The sequence below is a fragment of the Carassius carassius genome, chromosome 22 (genome assembly GCF_963082965.1).
Source record: "Carassius carassius chromosome 22, fCarCar2.1, whole genome shotgun sequence".
In the NCBI taxonomy this organism is placed as follows: domain Eukaryota; kingdom Metazoa; phylum Chordata; class Actinopteri; order Cypriniformes; family Cyprinidae; genus Carassius; species Carassius carassius.
The window spans coordinates 15,650,743-15,662,203 of record NC_081776.1 but is presented as its reverse complement, the minus strand read 5'-3'; positions in this window follow the sequence as shown (position 1 = coordinate 15,662,203).

Genomic DNA, 11,461 nt, shown 5'->3' with positions numbered 1-11,461 from the left:
CTCAGAATCTGTTGTACCCTTTCAGTGATTGCACTAATGTAAAGCCATGTAACTGACAGTAGATGTGTAACTGAGCTAATTCAGTCAAGAATTCAATTCAGAATTATCTTAATGAATTAATACAAATTCTTTTAGTATGTTGGGCTCTAACAAATATCTCAGAATCTGTTGTACCCTTTCAGTGATAGTTGAGCTAATGTAAATGACATTAGATGTGTATTTTAATTATTTTAATGAGTTAATACAAATTCTTTTAGTATGTCGTGCTGTAACCAATATCTCAGAATCTGTTGTACCCTTTCAGTGATAGTTGAGCTAATGTAAATGACATTAGATGTGTATTTTAATTATTTTAATGAGTTAATACAAATTCTTTTAGTATGTTGTGCTGTAACAAATATCTCAGAATCTGTTGTACCCTTTCAGTGATAGTTGAGCTAATGTAAAGCCATGTAACTGACAGTAGATGTGTAACTGAGCTAAATAAACCTATTTTTTATACATTTCTTGTCACTTGTAACATTCATTTGAAAGAGATACTGATGTTTTATTTAAGTTTTATTTATTTTGAATTGATGATACTGATGTTTTATATACTGTTGAACAGACAGACAAACCAGTACATGAGAGAAGGAGAGGGAAGATGATACGAGGGATACAAAACAGGGGCCATTTACTCTTTCAAATCCTCTCACCACTTAATTTTTACTTTTTTGTGAATTGATGATTTTTCTGCAGCTGGGACATACCCATTGTTTAGGAATCCTTTTAATGTGAAGGCAAGATTGGTGAAACCTTTTAACTGAACAAAAACCTGATGCACATACCAACATCTCCCCTTCCTCTGGCTCACGACAGTAGCACCAATGTTGACCATCATCAGATGCTGCAGCTGGTTTTGGAGCAGAGAAATACTTGCCAATCAGCTCTGGCATGATGCATTTCTTAAAAAAGTTTGTAGCACAAGCCAATTCTTTGTCAAAAAAGGGTACATCTGGTTTCACTCTTTCCACAAATGGTGAAGTACTGTCTCTTTCAGTCCAAAGTATAAAATCACAATAAGGTTTGTCAGTAACAAACAACTGCATTTGTACTTGATAATAATAGGCATGGTCCCGCTTCAGTCTGATGCTTCCGCACTCATCATTTTCAAGGCAAAAGTTTGGAACAGAGTTTGCCGCCTCGTTTACAGAGAGGTCCTTGGTACAAAATGGGCACTTAATTTCTATGACCCCTGATCCACAACAGCTGCAGGAAACATATCCATCAGGTGAGGCCCCAATAAAAGGATGTGAGAGTGAAATCCGGAATCCAGCTGTTTCTACCAGGACATCCGAGTGTGAGAGGCGATGCTGCATTTCGTAGTATTTTCGCGCCAACTCTTCATGCTTACATCCCCATCTAAAGAACACAAAATAAGTTTAGATAACTTTTAGACAGTATTAACTGTAGAGAATATATATATATATATATATATATATATATACTGTATTTATGGTCACTGTTGTGACCGGTGGGGTAAAAAAAATTTTTAATGCTTATAAAACACAAATTTTCACACTGTCCATAAACATAAAAAAAAAAAAAAAGATTGTTTCAACAGACAACTAATGACACATCATTCGGATATTTTCATGTCTGGGAAAAAAATTGGGATTAAAGGATTAAGATTTCATACTGAGTCTACTGTGCCCACAGTGATATAGCTAGCAGCTATCCTGGCTACCTACAAACAAGGACAGGTGGGTCGATTACGTTAGCTAACAAGACAGTTGACTTACCTTTCCAATGACGACAGAGCAGGTTTTAGCTGGTAGACTCCAAAGTTGAATGTTGATGACAAAGTTTGATTGCGTCCATTTGTACCCCTCCAGGCTTTTGTAGGCCTTTAAAGAGTCTCCGGAATAGGACGAAGGAAAGTTAATCAAGTAGTTGTATATATCGGGATACTGTAGGTCAGGAAAGCTAATGTTATAAATTCCTTTATTAATACACACGAAAAGCACCCCGGGGGCATTATAGGGATCTGTTATGTTTAATCTATTAAGTTTTGCTATGTACAGCTCTATATCTTTTGAATTAAAGTGCGCAGTGAACTCTGTTGCCTTAAAACTCATGCTGCCGTCATTCATTCACGCTCGGTCTCGTACCGCCTCTTGCCTGCCAAAATGGCGGTGTAAACAGAATAGGTCACGTGACGTCCGGAGCTCTATTGGACAGGTTATACATTTAGATCAATCTTATTGTGTACCTAATAGATCAATAGTGGATAATATATCCTTAATTCGGGATGTTTTGGAAGTCTCAAGACTGTTGGGAAAAAAATGTGGTCTAATTTCCCTAGATCAAGAAAAGGCGTTTGATCGGGTGGATCATCAGTTTTTATGGTATATTTTTGAAACTTTGGGTTTTCCACCTGCTTTCACTGCCTTTGTTAAAGTGCTCTATGAGGATATTGAAAGTGTACTGAAAATCAATGGTGGTTTGAGTAGCCCTTTTAAAATAGAAAGGGGAATTAGACAAGGATGTCCTTTGTCAGGTATGGTTTATTCAATGGCAATAGAACCTATGCTACATAAAATTAGGACTCGTTTAGATGGTTTTAGATATGAGAGTACTTTTCCACCTATAAAACTATCAGCTTATGCAGATGATGTATTGGTTTTAACCAGTGGACAGGATGATATTGATAAACTGGTTGATATTGTTAATGTTTATTCAAAAATTTCATCTGCAAAAGTAAATTGGGCTAAAAGTTCAGCATATAGGGTCGGAAAATGGAATGAAGGAGAACTGGACTTACCGGGTGAGATGGTTTGGTCACAAAGAGGTCTTAAATATCTTGGAATTTTTTTGGGTGATGAAAAAATAATGCAAAGAAACTGGGAAAATGTTCTGGAAAATGTTGAAGGAAGGTTAGGAAGGTGGAAGTGGATTTTACCTAAAATGTCTTTTAGGGGGAGAGCATTAATCATTAATAATTTAGTAGCCTCCTCATTATGGCACAGGTTATCCGTTCTAGAGCCTCCGGTAGGGGTTCTTGGAAAAATACAGGTCAAGATGATGAATTTCTTTTGGGATAAATTACATTGGTTACCACGAAATGTTCTTTATCTTCCAAAGGAAGAAGGTGGACAAGGGATTGTTGATCTTGTAAGTAGGAAAGTAGCTTTTAGGCTACAGTTTGTTCAAAAGTTTTTATATAGACCCAATTTATCCTGGTTTGGACCAGCCTGTTGTCTTTTAAGTAAGGTTGGAGGGTGGGGTTTTAGAAAAAATATTTTTTGGACAGATTGTAAGAGTTTTCATTTGAAGTCTATTTCTTCTTTTTATGAGAGTGTAAGAAGAGCATGGTGTATGGTACAGGTAAAAAGATCATTGTCATGTAATTCTCTGTATTGGTTTTTGGAAGAACCTTTGATTAATGGTGCTCGACTGGAGTTTTGTGGAAATACAACTTTATGGTTGCTGCAAGCATTAACACAAGCCAGAGTTGTTAAAATGAAGGATTTAATAGAAGTGGCTGGTTTCACGTTGGACAATGCTGATGCACTTGCGCAGAGACTTGGAATTAAATCAAAGAGGACTGCCCATCTTTTGTTAAAGAAGTGGCGAGACAATTTGAGTGATGAAGACTGGAACTTTGTGTCGAGTCAAGCGCTTCCAGATAAAACAGATATTTTTCCTTGTATGGTGATCTCTAAAAGTGTAATTGAAAATGAACATGTTTTAATGACTAAAGGGATTTTGAGAGACTTTATTTTTGATACAATGGGTGGAAAGAGTTTATATAAAGTTTGTGTGAAGGTGATAAATAAAGACAAATTAAAAAGAATGGATACACCTTGGAGAGACCATTTAAGTGTTGATATTGAAGTCAAACCGTTTTGGGGCTCTTGTTACAAACCACCATTGACTAAAAATGTGGGTGATCTTCAATGGCGAATTTTACATGGGATTGTTGCTGTAAATGCTTTTATCTCAGTGTTGAATCCAAGTGTGCAAGATTGCTGTCCTTTTTGTGATCAAAGAGAAACCATATTTCATTGTTTTATACATTGTGAGAGATTAAGATATTTGTTTGCTTTATTGGAGATTATATTTACTGATGTTAATGAAATTTTTACAATGGTTGTGTTTATTTTTGGTTTTAATTATTGTAAAAGGAAAAAGAGGAAAGGTCGGTTGTTAAATTTTATTTTGGGTCAAGCCAAAATGGCAGTTTATATTAGTAGGAAATATAAAATTGCTCATGGTACCAGTAAAAATGTTGAATGTTTGTTCAAGGGACTCATAAAAGCTAGAGTAAAACATGATTTTATTTTCTACTCTCATATAAAGAAATTGGAAGAGTTTGAAGCGGTTTGGAGTGTAGAAAAAGTTGTGTGCTGTATTGAAAATGATGCATTGAAATTTGTTGGAGTTTTTGAGTAATTGTGATTTTGTAAGTTGTACCTGAATTTGTGTAGTTAATAAATATGTGGTTAAAAATCAAATCAAAAATCTCTCTCTCTCTCTCTCTCTCTCTCTGTAAGGATGAGGGTGTATTCACTGGTGGATGAGCAGGTGGATGAATGTCTCTTATAAAAGAATAGAGGGAGTCATAAATGAAGTCTAGGGCTCATAGAGCTGACCGGAGTGATGAAGCACTCCCTTCTCATTTACACACACTGCTCATCGCTTTTAAAACCACTTTCTGATGGATCATATTATGGAATGTAGGAAATATTCATTCCGGCTGGAAATGTGCAAAGCTTGACCTATGAATAGCAGAGGACAAGTGTGCTCCTGCCCTGAAGAAATAAAATTCAGTGTGTTGCAGTTCTTCATCCTCCGTGTGATTTTGATCCAGGGCAAGCTCCTTCCCTGGATTGGGTGCTTCATATTCTTGTTTGTCTGCTCTTTGACTTGGAGAATGGCAGACTATGAGATTCCCCGTGGATGTTGTGGGCTAATAATTCATTTTGATCAGGGATGAAATAGCCAGATACTTAATTCAATTTCCCAACATTCTGGAAACAGAGAAGACCCATTTTCCCATCTTCCTCTTTTTCTCCCAGCAGCCTCATTCTTACTCTTTTCTGTCTCTCTCATGGGAACTCTGAATATCTCTGTCTGTCTCTGTGTGATTGATGGGGAGAATAGGTAAACACTGCACCTCACCAAACAATTTAGCTTCATTGTCTCAAAATTAATTTCATATTCAAGAGAATTGTCAACATATTTCTTCTTGAATTACTTTTAAAGGTACACTTTCAGTTGGATGAATAATGAATTATTTATGATCTCCTTTGACTGTTGTGATGAAGGCTTTTGCAGAAAACTTGTGCTCCGGGGAATTTACCTATCGAAAGTGATCAATCTTTTGTCTCCCTTTGTATGTAATTTGGCTTTGCAAAATCAGAAACTAAAGCCGGATGTACTTATAATATCTGATGAAGGAACATTCAGAATATAATTCTGTCCTGAAGAGTGTCAGAGGAGTAACTAGCCATTGCTAATTAGAGTAAATTAATTACATACACAACCATCCCGCTGGAATATGTTGAGTTATGAAATAGACAGATTTTCAGAATCACAAGTATACCCTTCAACATTAAGGCTTTTCCAAAAGGCAGATAGCAGCTGGCTGCTAAAATCATGTATTTTGACTAAAAACAGCCCCAGGATGCATTGAAACATTGAAAAACCATTGTCTCTAAATTAAAATGTATCTATGCTATGTATTATTTTTCTATTACAGCATCAAATTAAATATGCTAACACCAGTCTTTATTGTAAATGACTGACAATTAATTAGAGAATTAGAGAAACACTATAAACACACCATGTAAAACATTTCAAATCAATCATATGAGGTTCACTTTTGATAAAGATGCAGCCTTATGTAGATGTTTTCAGTATACAGAGAGTAGACAGCTGTTAAAACGTATGATTTTGCTGTCTATGTGTGTCTCTCTGTAAGAGCTTGTGGTTACTAAACAGTGGTGGGTAGTAACTAAATTAAAATACACACATTTTGGCCAAGCAGACTGGTAAATGTCAACACTAACATAAAATGGGTGGGTCCTTGCGGTCCTTGGTCCCTCACGGCTATGCAAATCTATGCAAATAACCTGCTGAAATAGATTAGTAATAACTTTATTAATAATTATTATTAGTAATAGCTCTACTGATGGAGGAGAGAGAGAGTAAGAGGAATTGCTCTGATTTAATACAAATTCTTCAGGATGCTAACATGAATCTGGTTCTGCTCCAGACACAAATCCCAGACTCTCAGAGAGCTCAGCAAAGCATGTAGAGAGATGGAGGCCAGCTGGATTGGGTCACACTTTCAGGATCCCAATGCAATTTCCTCAGACCTCTCAGCATGACACCTGTTCATGTTTCAACAAGTGCCACTTTTGATTTGATTCATATAGCAAAGGGTGAAATAATTGCATTAGTAAAGGAATAGTCTATCCCCAAATGAAAACCCTGTCATAATCTGGTCACAGTCATGTCATTCCACATATATATATATATATATATATTATATTTGTTGGCCTTCTGGAAAGTATGTTAATTTACTGTACATGTACTCAATACTTGTTCGGGGCTCTTTTGCTTTAATTACTGCCTCAATTCGGCGTGGCATGGAGGTGATCAGTTTGTGGCACTGCTGAGGTGGTATGGAAGCCTGTGTTTCTTTGACAGTGGCCTTCAGCTTATCTGCATGTTTTGGTCTCTTGTTTCTCATTTTCTTCTTGACAATGCCCCATATATTCTCTATGGGGTTCAGGTCTGGTTAGTTTGCTGACCAGTCAAGCACACCAACACCATGGTTATTTAACCAACATTTGGTGATTTTGGCCAGAGGCTGACAGAGTACACAGCTTTATTACTTGAGTAAAAGTACAGATACCCCTTGCTAAATTTTACTCAAGTACAAATAAAAATACTAAAGTCAGTTGTGTACTTAAGTAAAAGTACTGAAGTTCTTGTATTTCAAAGTACTTGAGTATCAAGAGTACAAGAGTACATTTTCTAAATATTGCATTACTACTGCCACAGTGCTTATATTTATGTACAGAAACGTCCTGCATGGAGTTATGAAAAATGTTAATGTTAATACCTTGGAGAATGTAAAAGGAATTGAAAGTAAAATCAAGTCGTTTTCATCTTTTTACTATGTTTCTTTATTTAACATTTGAGTTTTAATGGATTTTTTGCACCCACATTTGAACCTGACTGTGTTACACTGCATACTCAAGAACATCAAAGCAAATGCTCAGCTTACATTAATGTGTAATATCAGAAAAGAAAATTCAGCTAACAATTGTGTGTACATCTGAATTTCTATGTTTTTTCATCAATCAAATCAATAAACTTAAAACCAGCAAAGAAGGCAATATAACAATGTTCTGACACACCTCTGAACCTGACAGTGTTATACACGCAGCATAGAAGAGAAAATAATAATGATTAAAGAAAATTAGCTAATCAGCTGTGTTTAGGTCAGCTTACAAAGAAGGAAAAAAATTATTCAGCTCATTTGAGTGACAGTATTAATTCCCTTCCTCTCACATTGACATACAGGCAAAGGTAGAATAAAATAATTTCAGCTGAATTAACACCATTCTCACATACACAATCTATGTGTGACAACTCTGTGTGTGTGTGTGTGTGTGTGTGTGTACATACTGTCATGAAGTATTTGGCGGAAAGCTGAATGTGATTGCTGATAGGCTGTCCCAATCAGTGGCGCCTGCACAATCCAATCACGTTTGAGAGGGAAACAACATACTGAGGGTTTCTGAGATTTTTTCTTTTTTCTTTTTTTTTCCATCCACACGGAGACACGTTTCTGTAAATATGCACAAATATTTTATCGGATAGTCGTTTTGTCCACACAGATCTGCCATTTTGCATTTTCGTCTGGACGGCGAATCCTTATATTTTCTGAAACGATGACGTCATCAGCCCACGTCTAATCAGACACCGCTACGTCACGTAACAGCAACAAAAACATGAACAATGGTAAATGGACTGCATTTATATAGCGCTTTCAACAGACCACATGGCCATCCAAAGCGCTTTACAATTTGCCTCACATTCACCCATTCACACACCGACTGCGGTGTCAGCCATTCAAGGCGCCATCCAGCTCGTCGGGAGCAGCTGGGGTTAGGTGTCTTGCTCAAGGACACCTCGACACTTGGTCAGGTGGAGCCAGGGATTGAACCACCAACCTTCCAGTTTGTAGACAACCTACATGAACCACTGAGCCACTGCCGCCCCTGAACACTGAACAAACAGGTTTATGAGCATAGTCCATGTCTTCTTCTCCATTTTAAATTTATCTCTGTGGCAGAATTACAGCACCACATGCTGGTCTGGCATGTTTACTACATCGTTTTGTGGTTTCGTGTGGACGCGGATATTTCTTGAGACGAGGAAAAAAAGATTGGATTGGGGTAAGCTCCGTCTCCTTGTGATCGGGGCTGAAGAAATAACGGGTACTTACGGTTATGGATAGATATGTAGTGGAGTAAAGAGTACAATTTTTGCCTCTCAAATGTACTTGAGTAAAGTCATGAGTACTCCCCAAAAATGATACTCGAGTAAAGTACAGATCCATCAAAATTGTACTTAAGTACTGTACTCAAGTAACTGTACTCCATTACTGTCCGGCTCTGCTTTTGGCAGTGTGTTTTGACAAAACTTGCTAACATCTGAAAAGAGGACTTTGGTGAAGTTCAACTGGTGAAGTTCACTCAAATTCTTGAATCGTCAATAAGAAAATTCTCATAAGAATGCGGTTCTCTCGTTTGGTTGTGCATCTTTTTCTTCCACACAACTCTCTTAAAATGCTTGGATACAGCACTCTGTGAACAGCCAGCTTCTTTGGCAATTAATGTTTGTGGCTTACCCTCCTTGTGAAGGGTGTCAATGATTGTCTTCTGGACAACTGTCAGATCAGCAGTCTTCCCCATTATTTTGTAGCCTAGTGAACCAAACTGAGAGACCATTTTGAAGGCTCAGGAAACCTTTGCAGGTGTTTTGAGTTGATTAGCTGACTGGCATGTCACCATATTCTAATTTGTTGAGATATTGAATTGGTGGGTTTTTGTTAAATGTGAGCCAGAATCATCACAATTAAAAGAACCAAAGACTTAAACTACTTCAGTTTGTGTGCACTGAATTTATTTAATCAAATTTAGAATTAGAATGAGCTTTATTGCCAGGTATGCTTACAGATACGAGGAACTTGTTTTCATGACAGAAGCTTCCGCAATGCAACAGAATGCCAGCAACAGAACAAAAGGAGGAATGGGGGGGGTTGTACCAATGATTTGCTCAGCAGTCTGGACTACCGTCTGTAGTCTTCTGAGGTCAGATTTGGTATCTGAGCTGAACCAGACAGTTATTGAAGTGCAGAAGATGGATTCAATGATGGCAGAGTAGAACTGTTTCAGCAGTTCCAGTGGCTGGTTGAACTTCCTCGGGAACGTGGTGCCCAGGAACGTGAGTGACTCCACTGCAGTCACTGCTGTCCATGATGGTGAGTGGAGGGAGAGCAGGGGGGTTTCTCCTGGAGTCCACAATCATCTCCACAGTTTTGAGAGTGTTAAGCTCCAGGTTGATGAGACTACACCAGATGTTGTTGAGACTTCATGACCACAGACGTTAGAGCCACAGGCTTGTAGTCATTTAGTTCTGTAATTTTTGATTTCTTTGGGATGGGGATGAAGGTGGAGCTTTTGAAACATGAAAGAACTTTGCACAGCCCCAGAGAGCTGTTGAAGATCTGAGTGAAGATGGGGGCCAGCTGGGCAGGACAATATTTCAGACAGGCTGGTGTAACACGATCTGGGCCTGGTCCTTTTTCCTTTTCTGCTTCCTAAAGACCTGGTGCACCTCATCCTCACTGATCTGAATTTGAGGTGTTGGAGAAAGGGGGGTTGCAGGAGGTGTGAATGGTTGTGTGAAGAGGTGTTCAGGGTGGGTGTTGGGTGTTTTTTCAAACCTTGTAGATGGTGCGGGCTTGGGGATAGTGTCTTGTAGTTAGTTTTCTTCTTCAGACTTTTCCACACTGATGTTGGAAGTGAACTGAGTGCTTAGTTTTTCAGAATAATTCCTCTTTGCCACTCTGATCTTCTTTTCCAATGTGTATTTAGCCTGTTTATACAAGACATCGTCCCCCTTCCTGTAAGCATCTTCTTTGGCGTGACGGAGCTGTCTGAGTTTTGCAGTGAACCATGGTTTGTCATTGTCACATTGTAAGTTAGATGAGTCCTGGGAGGAATGCAGATGTCTTTACAGAAACGAGCTGCGTCGAGAATGAATGGGGAACGGCTCCAGCATGACATCTCTGAATAACGTGTATAATCAGCCCAATGGAAGGGCGAGACGACGGAGACCAGGAAGCATAAAACGCGCTGCCTGTCTTTCTCTGAGGAGACTGAAGTGAAAAGGCGTGGATGAGCTCACCAGTTGCACAAGCATCAGTTGCACAAGCACCAGTTACACAAGCATATTATGCCTAATATTATAACAAGCAGCATTAATGAAGATTGGAGCTCACGCAGTCGGCTCTCTGGGGGCTGATTGGGCTTGTCTCACTGTTAAGCGCTCCGCTCTCGCCAGGCACGCTCCGAGGAGTGTGTCCATGCATGCGATCTTGTGGTTGCGGTTGCGCTGCTGCTGAGGCACGGCGGCGACCGCGATAGCGGGAATCGCACATGATCTGACGAACGGGTTGGAGACAGCTCTTCCTATCTCCACCTGTGTTCACTAGATCAAGAGCTCATTCTCAAGGCTTAGAAAGCAGCGCTGCGGTTTCTTCGCCCTTTGAGACAGCTCGCTGCTGCTGCATGCTCTCTCGCCGGGCACGCTCCGAGGAGTGTGTCCGTGCATGCGATCTTGCAGTTGTGGTCGCGCTGCTGCTGAGGCATGGCGGCGACCGCAATCACCGGAATCGCACATGATCTGGCGAACGGGTTGGAGATGGCTCGTTCTCGAGGCTTGGAAACCCACTGTAACAATGTACAAACTTCATAATCATCGGGAAGAAGGAGGCGGGAACCGGCAGACAATCAAATGACATTTTAATGACAAAATAAAGACAAAACAGCGTGTCAGCTGGTAAAAACCAAACACAACTAAAACCCAGGCCTGGTCCTCTCTCGTCCTTCACTGTCATCGCTCCTGTTTTATAACTTTCCATCTCCTCCGTGGGACTCGAGACCGGTGGGTTGAGCAGGTGTCGCTCATCTCCAATCACTCCACCGGCCTCGCCTCGTTCCCACGGCTCTCGGCCCCGCCCCACTCGTCACATACCCCCATCTCCCATCGCAGGCCGGGGGGTACTCCCGAGACTGCGCTCTACTCCCCCCCCCCCCTCCTTCCGGGGGGAACCGCTCACGGTGACCTGCGGGAACCTGGGGGTAGGACAGACGAGGCAAGAGAAAAGGAGATG